This window comes from Nerophis ophidion, linkage group LG11, assembly GCF_033978795.1.
Source record: "Nerophis ophidion isolate RoL-2023_Sa linkage group LG11, RoL_Noph_v1.0, whole genome shotgun sequence".
In the NCBI taxonomy this organism is placed as follows: domain Eukaryota; kingdom Metazoa; phylum Chordata; class Actinopteri; order Syngnathiformes; family Syngnathidae; genus Nerophis; species Nerophis ophidion.
In genome coordinates, this window is record NC_084621.1 from 13,687,644 (window position 1) to 13,705,767 (window position 18,124).

General features: G+C 36.9%; 1 protein-coding gene across 1 annotated transcript in view; it reads right to left on the minus strand.

Annotated features, from left to right (window-relative positions):
- The window catches only part of stk40 (serine/threonine kinase 40), a 47,279-nt gene extending 32,269 nt beyond the window's left edge, over positions 1-15,010 (minus strand). The window contains exon 1 of the mRNA XM_061915129.1: positions 14,766-15,010. The gene's annotated coding sequence lies outside the window, so the exon portion shown is untranslated. The remainder of the gene's footprint in view (positions 1-14,765) is intronic.
- Between the last annotated feature and the right edge of the window lie 3,114 nt (positions 15,011-18,124).

Below are 18,124 nucleotides of genomic sequence, written 5' to 3' on the forward strand. Positions count from 1 at the left end.
GGTCTGGTTATTTTGTTTTTAAAATGTTCCATTTGCAATTCTGTTCAAATGGAATAAGCACTTGTTTTTTTTATTGTTTGCATACTGTACATAAGTTTCGGGTGATACTACAAATTTTAAAAATTTTGGTGTGGATCCAATACCGAGAACTTACGTGTTGATCATGATTAAAGTTCTTCTGCGGCCAGGGCAGTATTTTCTGGGTTTATAAACAATAAAAAAGATAAAAGGCTTTGTGTTAAGAAAAAAATATTGATACAATCATTGTATTGACTATACAGTCTTGCTCAGAATTTACACACCCAGGGAGAATTTATGATTTCTTGGCCATTCTTCTGAGAATATGAAGAACACAAAAACCTTCCTTCCACTCGTTCGTAATGGTTGTGTGAAGCTATTTATTGGCAAACAACTGTATTTACTCCTTTTAAATCAAAATGACGAAAGAAAGTACCCAAATGACCCTGATCAAAAGTTTACATACACCAGTGACTTTGATCTGATAACATGCACAAAAGTTAACACAAACAGGTTTGAATGGCTATTTAAGGTTCCAATCCTCACCTGTGTCATGTTTGTTTGTAATTCATGTGTGAGTATAAAAGGTCAGTGAGTTTCTGGGCGTCTGACAGACGATACAGATGTTTCTGGATTCTGAATCATGGGGAAGGCAAAATAATTGTCCAAGGATCGGCGAGAAAAGGTAATTGAACTGCATAAAACAGGAAAGGGGTATAAAAGTATATCCAAGGAATTGAGAATGCCAATCAGCAGTTTTCAAACGCTGATTAAGAAGTGGAAAATGAGGGGTTCGGGTTAGACCAGCAAAGATTTCAGCCACAACTGCCAGGAAATTTGTTCGAGATACAAAGAAAAATCCACCAATATCTTCAACTGAAATACAGGACTCTCTGAAAAATGGTGGTGTGGCTGTTTCAAGATGCACAATAAGGAGGCACTTGAAGAAAAATGGGCTGCATGGTCGAGTCGCCAGAAGAAAGCCATTTCTGCGCAAATGTCACAAAGTATCCTGCTTACATTACGACAAACAAGCCTCAAAACCGGTTTGGTAACCGCAGGATTAGGTCTCTGCTTTTTGCAGATGATGTGGTCCTGATGGCTTCATCTGACCGGGATCTTCAGCTCTCACTGGATCGGTTCGCAGCCGAGTGTGAAGCGACCGGAATGAGAATCAGCACCTCCAAGTCCGAGTCCATGGTTCTCGCCCGGAAAAGGGTGGAATGCCATCTCCGGGTTGGGGAGGAGACCCTGCCCCAAGTGGAGGAGTTCAAGTACCTAGGAGTCTTGTTCACGAGTGAGGGAAGAGTGGATGGTGAGATCGACAGGCGGATCGGTGCGGCGTCTTCAGTAATGCGGACGTTGTACCGATCCGTTGTGGTGAAGAAGGAGATGAGCCGGAAGGCAAAGCTCTCAATTTACCGGTCGATCTGCGTTCCCATCCTGACCTATGGTCATGAGCTTTGGGTCATGACCGAAAGGATAAGATCACGGGTACAAGCGGCCGAAATGAGTTTCCTCCGCCGTGTGGCGGGGCTCTCCCTTAGAGATAGGGTGAGAAGCTCTGTCATCCGGGAGGAACTCAAAGTAAAGCCGCTGCTCCTTCACATCGAGAGGAGCCAGATGAGGTGGTTCGGGCATCTGGTCAGGATGCCACCCGAACGCCTCCCTAGGGAGGTGTTTAGGGCACGTCCAACCGGTAGGAGGCCACGGGGAAGACCCAGGACACGTTGGGAAGACTATGTCTCCCGGCTGGCCTGGGAACGCCTCGGGATCCCCCGGGAAGAGCTAGACGAAGTGGCTGGGGAGAGGGAAGTCTGGGTTTCCCTGCTTAGGCTGTTGCCCCCGCGACCCGACCTCGGATAAGCGGAAGATGATGGATGGATGGATGGATGGATGGAAGCCTCAAAACTTCTGGAACAAAGTCATTTGGAGTGTTGGCTTTCTTCTAGCGACTCGACCAAGGGCGGCCCTTCAATGTTTGTAGCACCACATTTATTGTTAGTTTTAAAGCCAAATTACATACATTCTTATTTCTCCACCCTTTTTCGGCTTGCAAGTGGTCTGGGCGTGTGTTGTCTCGCAGCATGCGCCTTGGTGCGCCATTAAGCCCATAAAAACAAAGTATCATTATTTTTCAAAGGTAGTTTAGTAGCTTTAGTGAATAATGTCGTAGCTGAGATAGGCGCCAGCACCCCCCGCGACCCCGAAAGGGAATAAGCGGTAGAAAATGGATGGATGGATGGATGTATACCATCATTAGTAATGGTACACCATACAAAAATGTTATTACACAGCAAACAAAGAAGGATGGACGGAAATTTTGGGTCTATTGTATTTAACTTTTAATAAGGAGGCAAATTTGAGGGCATACCCACCGGCTCAAAAAAGTATCGGTTCCTCACCCTTTATTTTTAAACTGGCTTGACGGTGACATTGCTAGTTTTAAGAGCAGAGGAGCATGTTCGGCAGCGCACCATCACGGAGTACTTAAAAGCAAACATAGTGTGTAGACAGAAAAAGGAGAACGGACGCATTTTGGCTTAAAAACTAACGATAAAGGTGAAGCCATGACACTGAAACACACAGGAAGGTTCTTTAAAAAATGGCTAACTGGCTAGTTGCTAATGTCCATTCGCTATCTGTATTGTTTTAGCTACTTCCAAATCACTAATCTTGCCTCTGTGGCGACAAATAAAGTAAGTTTCTTACAATTATCATTATCACTGAAGGATGAGGAATAGCTAAACATGCTTCACTACACAGGATAAAATAGCTCACCTGCATCACAATATTTACAAATGCCATGAGTGGATCTACCCCTGACATCCACTGTAATGATACCAAGTACAAGAGTGTATCTAGTCGATACTACTATGATGATTACATAGATATTTTTTATCGTCACAAAATTCTTTAAAATTCATATCATATTCACAAACTCGGGAAATAGGTCCTTGGGCACATGAGAACATGAATTATGACCAATGTATGATCCTTTAGCTACTTGGTATCGGATCGATACCTACATTTGTGGTATCATCCAAAACAAATGTAAAGTATCAAACAACAGAAGAATAAGTGATTATTACATTTTCACAGAAGTGTAGATATAACATGTTGAAACAGACTACAAGCAGATATTAACAGTAAATGAAAAACTTGATTAATAATCAATGAATAATGCTTGCTCTTTATAATTTTAACAAAATAATAGGTAGATAAATGACAATATGTATTGCATACGTCAGCAGACTAATTAGGAGCCTTTGTTTGCTTACTACTAAAAGACAAGTTGTCTAGTATGTTCACTATTTTATTTAAGGACAAATTTGTTCTTTAATTGCAATAAGAGACATTTTAATGTACACTAAGATACTTTATTAAAATAAAGCCATTAAAGCATTTTTTTGTGGTCCACTTTATTTAGAAAAGTATCTTGATACATTTTGGTACCAGTACCAAAATATTGGTAACAAAACAACTCCACCTGTAAGATTATAATTATTACATTGAACAGTCGGTTTAAATCAGGAATCGTGTTGAATCAAGGATTGATTCAGAAACAAATCGTCGCCCCAGGAATCAGACTCTGATTGAATTGTTCGGTGCCCAAAGATTCACAGCTCTAGTCCAGGGGTCGGCAACCTAAAATTTTGAACGAGCCATATTGGACCAAAAATACAGAAACAAATATGTCTGGAGCCGCAAAAAAATTAAAAGCCATATTACATACAGATAGTGTGTCATGAGATAGAAATTGAATTAAGAGGACTTAAAGGCCTAATGAAAGCCACTACTAGCGACCACGCAGTCTGATAGTTTATAAATCAATGATGAAATATTAACATTGCAACACATGCCAATACGGCCTTTTTAGTTTACTAAATTGCAATTTAAAATTTCGCGCAAAGTGTCCTGTTGAAAACGTCGCGGAATGATGACGCTTATGTTGATGTGTGCTTGTGACGTTATTGGTTGGAGCGGACATTTTTTTCCAGCCCGATCCAAGCTATAAGTCGTCTACTTTAATCGCATAATAAACCAGTATTCTGGACATCTGTGTTGCTGAATCTTTTGCAATTTGTTCAATTAATAATGGAGAAGATAAAGAAGAAAGATGTAGGTGGGAAGCTTTTAGCCTTTATCAACACAAACACAGCCGGTGAAGCTTTACTATGGAACAGAGCGGTCCAGCGAACATGGATCCCGACCACATGTCAACCGGCAGGTTTCGGTGAGAAAACTGTGGTAATGAGTTGGCTCTTACCGTTGTTTTGAGCGGAGCTTGCGTCCTCCTGCAGCTGCGGACTATTACCTCCTCCCACCGGGGACACTGGCGGTCACCACACCCCTCCGACTTTCAGGTACCATATAATCTCACTAAAACACCAGTAACACAATAAACAGATAAGGGATTTTCCAGAATTATCCTAGTAAATGTGTCTAATAACAGCTGAATCGCTCTCACTTTTTTTTCTAATCCTTCACTCTCACTTTCCTCATCCACGAATCTTTCATCCTCGCTCAAATTGATGGGGAAATCGTCACTTTCTCGGTCCGAATCGCTCTAGCTGCTGGTGGCTATGATTGTAAAAAATGCTCAGATGTGAGGAGCTCCACAACCCTTGACGTCACACGCACATCGCCTGCTACTTCCGGTACAGGTAAGGCTTTTTTATTAGCGACCAAAAGTTGGGAACTTTATCGTCGATGTTCTCTACTAAATCCTTTCAGCAAAAATATGGCAATATCGCGAAATGATCAAGCATGACACATAGAATGGACCTGCTATCCCCGTTTAAATAAGAAAATCTAATTTCAGTAGGCCTTTAAAGGAAACCAAATGAGCTCAAATATAGCTACAAATGAGGCATAATGATGCAATATGTACATACAGCTAGCCTAAACAGCATGTTAGCATCGATTAGCTTGCAGTCATGCAGTGACCAAATATGTCTGATTAGCACTCCACACAAGTCAATAACATCAACAAAACTCACCTTTGTGCATTCATGCACATTAAAAGTTTGACGGACAATATGAGAGGGAAAAAGAAGTGGCATAAAACACGTCTTAGAAAGTCGGAAAAAGTTTTACATGTAAACAAACTACGGTGAGTTCAAGGACCGCCGAAATTAGTAGGACAAAACGCCTCTCGCCAAATAGTCGAATCAGTGTAGCATGTTTAATATAAACAGTGTGCTTTATAACAATTAGGGAGGTTTGTGTCATGTTTGTCCTCCTACAGAAACTATATTAAAACAAAAAACATAATTTTTTATATTTTTTTCCCCTCATCTTTTTCCATTTTTCATACATTTTTCAAAAAGCTCCTGAGAGCCACAAGGGCGGCGTTAAAGAGCCGCAGATTGCCAACCCCCGCCCTAGTCTGTAGCCAGCAAAGCACACCCACATAAATAAAAACATGAAAGATTCTTGAACATTTGACTATGCATAAATACCTAATATAGTGGCCAGTGTCGTGTGTTCGATCCCCTGCAAGTTGCACAATGCAAGTGTCCGTGCACCTTGGACCGATGCAAATGATTCATTGGGAGAGGAGCTCAACAACAAGAACCTCCAGCCTTCAGTACTTCCAAACCGATCCAACCCCTGACACGCGTTTAAAAGCAAAAGGTCAAGGCAGCCAACAAAAGCGCGCCGACCTAGATGACATCAGCGCGGTGACGGCACACATGCAGCTATTCCCTTTCGGACACAGGCAGATACAATCTGCGATGGTATCGCATCGCACCGGAAGGACAGGATCCTGCCGGTGGCCCACGAGACATACAATGGTATGGCTCGCAAACCGAGCGCGTGAGGTGTCGGACTAGATCCGCCTACAGCTTCTTGGTACCGCTGGTTTGGCTCTGCAGGAGCAGCCCACATGCAAAACATGTCAACTGTATAAACGGATGGTACCGCGTCAAAGAAGTGGAGCAGCACGAAGCTCATTAAAAATAGTCCACTACTTGAAACAAAGCAATAGATGCAGTTGTATTAAAATGCAACTTACAGGAAGTGAAAATTTTTGCAGTCATTACCATACTTGCCAACCTTGAGACCTCCGATTTCGGGAGGTGGGGGGTGGGGCGGGGGCGTGTTTAAGAGGGGAGGAGTATATTTACAGCTATAATTCACAGAGTCAAGTATTTCATATATATATATATATATATATATATATATATATATATATATATATATATATATATATATATATATATATATATATATGTATGAATGAGAGAAATACTTTAATTTCAGTGTTCATTTATTTACACATATACACACACATAACAGTCATCTACTCATTGTTGAGTTAAGGGTTGAATTGTCCATCCTTGTTCTATTCTCTGTCACTATTTTTCTAACCATGCTGTATCTTCCTCGTTCTTCTGTTTCGTCGCCTTGTTGTGTGCGCAGTTGTGCTCTGCACTCTCTAAAAGCCGTAGATGTATTGTCCTGTTTAAGAGTGTCACAACATTGCTGTTTACGGCAGACGAACTGCTTTACGGAAGACGAAAACGTGACTGCTGTTGTTGTGTGTTGTTACCGCACTGGGAGGACATTAATGAAACTGCCTAACAATAAACCCACATAAGAAACCAAGAACTCGCCCCTCAATCATTCTACATTTATAACGTCATTGGGCAGGCACGCCGTTTATATTGTGGGAAAGCGGACGTGAAAACAGGCTGTCGACACGTCACTCAGGTCCGCATGAAGCAGGAGGGGGCGTGGCCTCCAGCTCCACCTGAATTTCGGGAGATTTCTGGGAAAAAAAATTTGTTCCGGGAGGATTTCAGGAGAGGCGCTGAATTTCGGGAGTCTCCCGGAAAATCCGGGAGGGTTGGCAAGTATGGTCATTGCTGAGAAATGGAGAAGTGGTCGGAATAAATAGACCCAGCTTCTTCCTACTCCTTTTCGGAAACGTTTTGGGACTAAAAAACGTTTTCAAAAGATTAGCCCACAAGATTAGGTACACTTGTAGGGTTGCAGAGCGAGGACAAAGATAGCAAACAGGGATCTGTTGAGCATCGGTATGACACATGGCTTATTAACGTGCTTGTACACTCTTTCCCATAATAATCATTTATTTGTGGCGGTCTGCTATAAATACATTCTGACAGGTTATGTTAGGTCAGAGCTGGGCAAATATTTGGACTCGGAGGGCCACATTGAGAGAAAAAAATGTGTCTGTGGGGCCATGGTGTATGTGTGGATAAATTAGATGAGCACATATAGATGTAAAAATCTGCTGTACAGTCAGTGTTTCGCTCCCTTTTTTTCCAGGAACACTGAAACCAAAAGTCACAACGTCCGATAGAATTCTAAAAACGTTACGACAGACCACCTAAAAAAAACAACTGGAATTTTACAGGGTTTTTTTTACTGAATGGGACACCCAAAACATACATGAAAATAGGGCTGGGTTACATGTCGTATACCGTATTTCCTTGAATTGCCGCCGGGTATATAGTATGCGCCTGCCAAGAATTACTGCTGGGTCAAACTCCATCCATCCATCCATTTTCTACCGCTTATTCTCTTTTTGGGGTCGCAGGTGGCGCTGGCGCCTATCTCAGCTACAATCGGGCGGGTCAAACTCGTTTCGCAAAATATTATTTTTATTAGCGCATGTCTAGAATTTCCACCGGGTCAAACTCGTCACGTAACGAGTGACACTTCACCTGTCATCATTTTCAAAATGGAGGAAGCTGATTTCAATCATTTGAAATCGCATAAAGGGAAGAAGATTAAGAGCTATTCAGTAGGATTTAAGGTCCAAGCTATTGAATATGCTAAAAAGAACAGTAAGCAGCTGTGTTTTATTAATATACCGTAGCTGCGTGTGTCAAATATGAGTCATTAAATGACTCCCGCCTCCTGGTGGTAGAGGGCGCTAGTGATCCTTCTTGCGAGTACTCGGCTGCAGAAGAAGTGACAACAAGCAGCAAGAGTGAGCTGCGATCGTTAATTTTTTTCCTCTCGCTTGTACTTTTAACATGGAGGATTACATATCTAAAATAAAACAGTTTTCTAAACTGGACTTTCAATGGAAGCAGGAGGTAATAAAGGAAGATCTCCATCGAGACAGAGAGACTTTTAAAACTGAAGAAAGATAAGGAAGACTTCTATAAACAAGTTATCGATGCGTTTGATCAGAAGGAGCTGCGCATGGACTTCATTTATAAGTAAAGGTAAGATCATAACATTTTTTTTATTAAATGTGCTTTTCATGATGGTATCCTTACATCACACTCAAATTTATAAGCGCAGGCCTAAATTTACCGCATGCCTTCAGTGAGCGCCGGAGTGAGAAGAGGTTTTAAAATATTTAGCGCATGCTTGCCTTTACCGCATGCCTTTGGTAAACGCCGGAGTGAGAAGAAGTTTTAAATTAATGAGCGCCCCGGCGGCAATTCAAGGAAATACGGTATTCAATATTGTTGTTCTTTTTTATTTGAGGCAATGTGGAGTACTTGGGGCAATTATAATAATTTAAACAATAGTGGCGGTATAGCTCGGTTGGTAGAGCGGCCGTGCCAGCAACTTAAGGGTTGCAGGTTCGATTCCTGCTTCTGCCATTCTAGTCACTGCCGTTGTGTCTTTGGGCAAGACACTTTACCCACCTGCTCCCAGTGCCACCCACACTGGTTTAAATGTAACTCAGATATTGGGTTTCACTATGTAAAGCGCTTTGAGTCACTAGAGAAAAGCACTATATAAATATAATTCACTTCACTTAAACATCAAATCCTGGACATGTTGAATACATGTAAGTGGCTTCAAAAGTGATTGTTACATTAAGAAATATTTTTTTTAAATAAATAATGGCTGAAAAATTTGAGGAGTGATTAGTCCAGCAGCATCACAGTCAGGAGATTGCGAGTCCATCGCACATTACAAAAACATACGTGCAAAAAGGCCATTTTGGTAGTTTTCACCTTCAAAACCAACGCAATATATACATTTTTTCCATCCATTCATCCACTTTCTACCGCTTATTCCCTTCAGGGTTGCGGGGTGTGCTGGAGCTTAGCTCAGCTACAATCGGGCGGAAAGCGGAGTACACCTTGGACATGTTGCCACCTCATCACAGGGCCAACACAGATAGACAGACAAGATTCTTTCGAAAGAACTAAAAAATGCAATTTCTATAGAAATGTGTGAATGCTGAGGAACTAAAGAGATACTAAAATTTAAGTAGCGTCAGGTAACAAAAAACTTGAGCAAAATGAGTAGAAAAAAAAGATGCCAACATGTTAACAATTAGTATTAGTGAAAACCATATATGTCATTGCGGTGTACACATGCTAAATTAGCTAAAAAAAGCTAGCACGCTGATGTTAGCATTCTTAAATGCTAACGCATGGGTGTCAAACTCAAGGGCCAGGGGCCAAATCTGGTCCGCCACACATTGTTTTATGTGGCCCGTGAAAGCCTGGAAATAATATGCTTTAATAAAATGTTTCATCTTTTTTTTTTTTACTAAATATAATTGTTACTTCCCTTTTGACATTAAAAACAATGTACTGCATGCAATTGAATATCTTTTAAAATGCAATTATTATCAAAATCAAAATATTATATTATGTATTACAAAAATATTTTTTGTAAAAATAAAGATGAAAAACTGTACTTAAATATCTGCCTGACGTATGATTTCCAAAAAAAATATCAATCAAATTGTAGATTGTAAAATGTACATTAAATTGTATGGTTAAATTCCACCGACTGAGTTTTTTTTAACCGTAAAATCAACTTTGGTACTGTTTTTCGTGTTTTAGTGAGACACTAAAACATGGAAAACAACAACAACAGAAAAAACATTTAAACAACAAGGTTGTATGGTGAAAATAATTGCACCTCTGTTGCTAGAATTTTACTGCTAAAAACAGAGGTATTGCTTTTCTGTTCCATTTAATTTATTAAAATATTTTATTATAGGCTGTAAAAAAACACTGCTTTTACTGTAAAATTCTACTGACTTTTTAAAGTAAATAAAAAAAACTGCATCTTATTTTAAAACAATATATTGTTAATGTATTATTTGTACACATGTATTTTACCGCTAAAAACAGTGGTATTGTTTTTCCATTTATTCAATTTTTTTATAAGCTGTGAAAAAAACAACACTGCTTTTAGAGAAACATTTTGGTGACTGAGCTGCCAGGTTTTAAAGTATCCATCCATCCATCCATTTTCTCCCGCTTATTCCCTTTCGGGGTCGCGGGGGGCGCTGGTGCCTATCTCAGCTACAATCGGGCGAAAGGCAGGGTACACCCTGGACAAGTCGCCACCTCATCGCAGGGCCAACACAGAAAGACAGACAACATTCACACACTAGGGACCATTTAGTGTTAATACATTCTTGATGTATTATTTATACGCATGTATTTTACTGACAAAAACAGTGGTATTGTTTTTGCATTTATTAAATTTTTTCATATGCTGTAAAAAAACAAAAAACACTGCTTTTAGTGTAACATTCTGGTGACTGAGCTGCCAGTTTTTAAAGTAAAATTTTCAATATTTTTTTTGCAGCTTATGTAAAAAAAAAAAATCTATTGTTAATGTATCATATATACACATGTATTTTACCGCCAAAAACAGTGTTGTTTTTCTATTTATTAACATTTTTTATATGCTGAAACAAAACTACTTTCACTGTAAAATTTGGGTGATTGAGCTGCCAGTTTTTAAAGTAAAATGTTCAATATTTTTTTTGCAGCTTCTGTAATTTTTTTTTACTGTTAATGTATTATATATACACATGTATTTTACCGCTAAAAACAGTGTTGTTTTCTATTTAACATTTTTTATATGCTGAAAAAAACTACTTTCACTGTAAAGTTTTGGTGATTGAGCTGCCAGTTTTTAAAGTAAAATTTTCAATATTTTTTTTGCAGCTTATGTAAAAAAAAAAATCTATTGTTAATGTATTATATATACACATATATTTTACCGCTAAAACAGTGTTGTTTTTCTATTTATTAAAATTTTTTTATATGCTGAAAAAAAACTACTTTCACTGTAAAATTTTGGTGATTGAGCTGCCAGTTTTTAAAGTAAATTTTTCAATATTTTTTTGCAGCTTATGTAAAAAAAAAAATCTATTGTTAATGTATTATATATACACATGTATTTTATCGCTAAAAACAGTGATGTTTTTCTATTTATTAAAATTTTTTATATGCTGAAAAAAAAACTACTTTCACTGTAAAATTTTGGTGATTGAGCTGCCAGTTTTTAAAGTAAAATGTTCAATATTTTTTTTGCACCTTATGTAAAAAATGTTTCTTGTTAATGTCTTATATATACATATGTATTTTACCGCTAAAAACAGTGTTGTTTTTCTATTTATTAACATTTTTTTATATGCTGAAAAAAACTACTTTCACTGTAAAATTTTGGTGATTGAGATGCCAGTTTTTAAAGTAAAATTTTTAATATTTTTTTTGCAGCTTATGTAAAAAAATATATTGTTGATGCGTTATATATACACATGTATTTTACCGCTAAAAACAGTGTTGTTTTTCCATTTAACATTTTCTATATGGAGCCAAGAAAACTGCTTTCACTGTAAAAATCTGGTGACTGAGCTGCCAGTTTTTAAAAGTAAAATTTTAACATTTTTTTTGCAGTTTATGTAAAAAAATATATTGTTAATGTATTATATATACATATGTATATTCATATATTACTCTTTGTTAAAACCGGCCCTCTCAGGGCCCCCATAACAACAACGTGGAATGAGTTTGACACCCCTGTGCTAAAATGTGTCAAATACCCAAATGTATTACTTTGAGTTGAGTACATTGGAGCATGAACCAACATACGACTACATTAGCTATGTACATAAAAAAGTTAGCAGGTATCATTTGTCAAATTAAAAACACTGACAACGCGTTGTACACCTACAAAAATATGCAAAAAAATATAGCATTCTATTATTAGCATGCTAATGGTGGTGCCCCAGGCCGCTAAACAGTTAGCTAGGGGCCACACTTTGGACGCCCCTGATTTATGGTCTTTCCCCCAAAAGTCAGCTGGGGTTGGCTCCAGCGCACACGTGAGCTCTAATAATAAAGTTGTACGCTGTATAACATGTTGGCAAATAGGAAGCATGCACACGTCTGATCCCTAAAAGTATGTTTCATTAAAATATACTGTATGTTTCATTAGAAAGTATGTTTCATTAAAAAGTATGTTTCATTAGAAAGTATGTTTCATTAAAAAGTATCAGTTTCATTAGGAATATTTCTATGTACTTCATACATGGATCCACCAGCAACAACAACAAGCAGCTGATGGCAGTGCACACATAAACAACAACAACATGGTCAGATCTCATTAGATTGTGGTGTGTGCTCAATGGAAGTTTAAGCAACAATATTTGATATTGTTTGAGTCTTCTTAACCATGCACACCTCACCTTTACCATTCAAAAACCACTTATCTCCAACGCTGTTAGACACTTCCATATAGATTTTGCAACAGGGTAGTCCAATTAATGCATACTCCGCCAAGGCAGTAGTAGTAGTACTAATCATAGTAGTAGCAGCAGTACTAATTGAAGTAGCAGTAGTAGTACTTATTGTAGTTGTAGTACTAATACTATAATACTGCTACAATCAGTACTACTGCTGCTACTTCATATAGTACTACTGCTGCTACTGTAATTAGTACTACTAGTACTGCCAGTACAAATAGTACTGCTACTACTACTGCTACTATGATTAGTATTACTACAATTAGTACTACTAATGAGTTGTGTGCATTGGAGCATGTACCAACATATTCGTAGTAGTAGTACTAATTGCTACTAATTGCAGCAGTAGTAGTACTAATTGCAGTAGCAGCAGTAGTAGTACTAATTGCAGTAGCGGTAGTACTAATTGTAGTAATTATAGTAGCAGAAGTAGCGGTACTAATTGTAGTAGCAGTAGTAGTAGTACTAATTGTAGTAGTCGTACTAATTGCAGTAGCAAGAGTAGTACTAATTACAGTAGCAGTAGAACTAATTATAGTAGCAGTAGTACTATTTGTAGTAGTCGTATTAATTGCAGTAGCAAGAGTAGTACCAATTACAGTGGCACTAATTATAGTAGCAGTAGTAGTAGTACTAATACTTGTAATAGCAGTAGTACTGATTGTAGTAGCAGTAGTACTAAATGTAGTAGTAGCAGTACCAATTGTAGCAGTAGTACTAATAATTATCGTAGTAATAGTACTAATCGCAGTAGTAGTACTAAATGTAGTAGCAATAGTAGTACTAATTTTAGTAGCAGTACTTATAGTAGTAGTATTAATTGTAGTAGAAGTAGTATTAATTGTAGTAGTAGTAGTAGTAGTAATTGTTGTAGTAGTAGTACTAATTGTAGTAGTAGTAACAGTAGTAATTTTTATTGCAGTAGTAGTACTAATTGTAGTAGTTGTACTAATTGTAGTAGTAGTAGTACTAATTGTAGTAGTAGTAGTAATTGTAGTAATAATTGTAGTAGTACTAATTGTAGTGGTAGTAGTACTAATTGTAGTATTACTAATAGTAGTAGTAGTAATTGTAGGAGTAGTACTAATAGTAGTTGTAATACTAATAGTAGTAGTAGTACTATTAGTAGTAGTAGTAGCAGCACTAATAGTAGTAGTACTAATAGTAGTAGTAGTACTAACAGTAGTAGCACTATTAGTAGTAGTAGTACTAATAGTAGTAGCACTATTAGTGGTAGTAGTACTAATAGTAGTAGCACTAATAGTAGTAGTAGTAGTACTAATAGTAGTAGCATTAAAAGTAGTAGTAGTGGTAGAACTAATAGTAGTGGCACTATTTGTAGTAGTACTAATAGTAGTAGCACTATTAGTAGTAGTAGTAGTAGTACTTATAGTAGCAGCACTAATAGTAGTATTAGTAGTACTAATAGTAGTAGCACTAATAGTAGTAGTACTAATAGTAGTAGCACTAATAGTAGTATTAGTAGCACTAATAGTAGTATTAGTAGCACTAATAGTAGTATTAGTAGCACTAATAGTAGTATTAGTAGCACTAATAGTAGTATTAGTAGCACTAATAGTAGTAGCACTAGTAGTAGTAGTACTAATAGCAGTAGCACTAATAGTAGCACTAGATGTACTAATGGTAGTAGCACTAATAGTAGTACTATTTGTAGTAGTACTATTAGTAGTAGCAGCAAAGACAGCGGCCACACAAAGAGGACACAAACGCGAGACAAGTTTGAGTTTTATGTGCGAACTAGGAGACTCTAATGTAACACTAATGTAACACCATTGTAACACTATTTTAACACTAATGTCACACTATTGTCACACTAGCGTCACACTAATGTAACACTAATGTAACACTAATGTAACACTAATGTAACACTAATGTAACACTAATGTAACACTGGTGTCACACTGGTGTCACACTGGTGTCACACACGGGCCGGCAGTGAAGTGTCGCTGTGTCGGTGAGAGAGAGAGCGGAGCCGCAGTTAAAGAAGAGAGAAGGAGGACATATAAAGAAGAGAGGAGGAGGAGGACATTTAAAGAAGAGAGGAGGAGGACATTTAAAGAAGAGAAGGAGGACATTTAAAGAAGAGAAGGAGGAGGACATTTAAAGAAGAGAGGAGGAGGACATTTAAAGAAGAGAAGGAGGACATTTAAAGAAGAGAAGGAGGACATTGAAACTACTAGCATGCATGCATTAGCCGCCGAGGCTAGCTAGCAGGCGAGCTCACCTCAAGCTTCAAGCCTCAAGCTGGCTGGCGGGTTACAAGTCTGGCGTCGCGGCCTCACAACGTCCACATTTCTCGGGGGCAGCGCCGTGGAAGCAGTGCGTGCGTGGAGTTATTCCGCCCGCGTCGTGGTCCGGCTGAGTGTTTGTGTGCTGTGTGAAAGCAGCAATTAGGGAGAAAGCTGCTCTCTCGCCGCTGATCGCATCTTTCCACAGCGACAGCGCCACCTGACAACGGAAGTGACGCACGTCGCTTTTGTGATTGACAGCTCGGCTCGGCCAATCACAAGCGGCGACTGGTTGAGGATGACATTGTTTTATTTTTTTACCTCCCTTGGCGTAATAGAAGAGGAGCCGATGACGTCACTGTTTAAAATCATTAAAGGGCTGTTACTTATTGTGTCACTCTCTCACATCAGACGCCATACCTTCTTTTTTAATTATGTTTTTCATAAGAAGTGGGACGAAAATAATGTCTTCCCATAAATCAGGGGTGTCCAAACTTTTTCCACAGGGGCCGCACACGGAAAAATGTAAGCATGCGGGGGTCATTTTGATATTTTTCATTTTCAAAACATAGCAAAATATATGGATTTGTTTTTAATCCTTAGGACTCCTGGGGAGCATAAAGGGTCTCAGTCACTAAAATGTTAAAAAATAAGTCAAATTATTATTATTTTTTAATATAATGCTTACTATAAATCTCTATATCAACTTGAGGTTGATATAAAGTAAAACAAACAAGATTTTATGACTTTTCTGTCAAAGACAACTTTGTTTTTTGTAGTAAAACTGAAATATGCAGTATTTAAATAGAGAGATAGTACTTTATTGATTCCTTCGGGAGAGTTCTTTTATTTAGCAATTAAAGCCCTCAAATATCAATAATGCAGGACACTATTGATTTTAATTATTTAATATTTTGGAGTAATCACAGTGAAAAGTTAAATAAAATCCTACTAAATATATTTGAGATCCGAAAGGTTCCCCACTCATAAAGTGATGCATTTTTATTATCATTTTTTTTTACTTTTAACACTTAAATTTCAAGATCAACTTCCGATATATCTGTCGATTTTAAGTTTGAACTATTATTTGGCTTGTTTTATAGCAACCACACAACACATGCAATATGTTTTCCACATAAAACATTTTAAAGTGATCATTTTTAAGTAGTAATTCATTGTAACATAGATTTTTTTTTTTTGAGCAATGAAAAAAAAAAAGAAAAACAAAAGGGAAAAAAAATGCCTGCATGGTGTCATGATCCACTACTTGGATCATGGCATGTTTTGGTTTTGTTGTTTTGTATCACCCTGTTTAGTATTTGACAACCTTAGTTCCTGGTGGCACTTCCTGTTTTGTTTCTGTTGCCTAGCTACGCATTTAGTGTCACCTGTCTCTTGTTTGTTGTCGCGCAGCTGCCTCCTAACTTTCTGTCCCTATTCAAGCCGGCCTTTGTTTGTTTTTTTGGTCTCGCTGTGTAGTTTGCCTCCCATGCAACGGGTGACGTGGCTTTCCCGCATTGTGGTAAAAACCCTTTTGTACTCGTTTAGCTTCCATGCTATTTTGTTCATTTGTTTTCCTAACTCACATGCTAGCGTCTTTTGTTCTTTCTAGCTCACATGCTAGTTCAGTTGTTTTTGTTTGATAGTGCCTTCGTGCAAGTATTTTGGTTCTTAGTTTGTTCATTAGTATATAAATAAATCAACATTCTTACCTCAACGCTGTGTTCCTTTCCGCTTGCATCCACGAGAGAGCGCAACCACACCAGCAATGCCAGCCAAACGTCACACATGGCAGCTTTGTGTCAATATTGCCACTTTTTCTCATTAGATTTCACCTCATTAAACTTTTTTTTAAAGTTTTTTTTTTTTAACTTTTGCAATACTATCAATTTTGCAATTTTTGCAGAATGTGTGGCGGGCCACACATTGGACACCCCGGCCATAAATGTAAATATTTTAAAATTGTAAACTTTATGCAAGTACATTCCTCTAAAACAGGGGTGTCCAAAGTCGAATTTTGTAGGGCGAACCAACTATAATAATAACTATAATGCAACTATCCAACTAATGTCTCGTGCAAGGGTTTTTAACCTTTTTGACCTCTGGGCCCAACTCTAAATTTTACCACAACTAGTGTGTGTGTGTGTGACAGTCATTAGTACTTTAACTTCACTTATATATAATATATATATATATATAAATATGTACATATTAATATATATACATATTATATATATGTATATATGTATACATACATATATATACATATGTATATATTCATATGTATTTATATGCATATATACATATGTATATATATATACACATATGTATGTATGTATGTATACATATCTATATATTTATGTATACAAATATATATACATATGTATATATGCATACATGTGTATATATGTATATATGTACATATGTATATATAAATACATGTGTACATATATATAAATATATGTATGTATACATGTATATATGTACAGATATATACATATGTATATATATGTATACATGTATACAAGTGTATATATATGTACATATGTGTGTGTGTGTGTATATATATATGTATATGTATACTTATATGTATGAATATATATGTATGTATATATATGTATGTGTATATATATGTATGTATGTAAATATATATAAATATGTATATACATATGTATATATGCATGCATGTGTATATATATATACACATATGTATGTATGAATGTATATATGTACATATGTATATATAAATACATGTATATATATAAATATATGTATACATGTATATATGTACAGATATATACATATGTATATATATACATGTATACAAGTGTATATATGTACATATATGTGTGTGTGTGTATATATATATATATATATATATGTGTGTGTATATACATATATGTATATGTATACTTATATGTATGAATATATGTATGTACTGTATATATATGTATGTGTATATATATATATATATATATATATATATATATGTATATATATATACTGTATATATATACAAATGTATGTATGTAAGGCCTATATCAGTAGTTCTCAACCTTTTTTCACCAAGCACCACCTCAGAAAAAAACGTGGCCCTCCAAAAAATAGCATAATGAGCAACATTAAAATACAATATTATAGTAGGGCTAAGTATTCATTAAAAATATTTCTTTTTCAAACAAGTATAGTGAATAACTTTGGCCACTGTAACATTACACACAGTTTGAACAGTAACACTGTGTTTAAACATATAGGAAAATAAAACACTACATTAATCATGTGATCTTTTAGCATAGCACAGTTTAAGAATCACTGGCCTATCATTTTGTTTAGCCTTCTTACAAAATTGGACAAC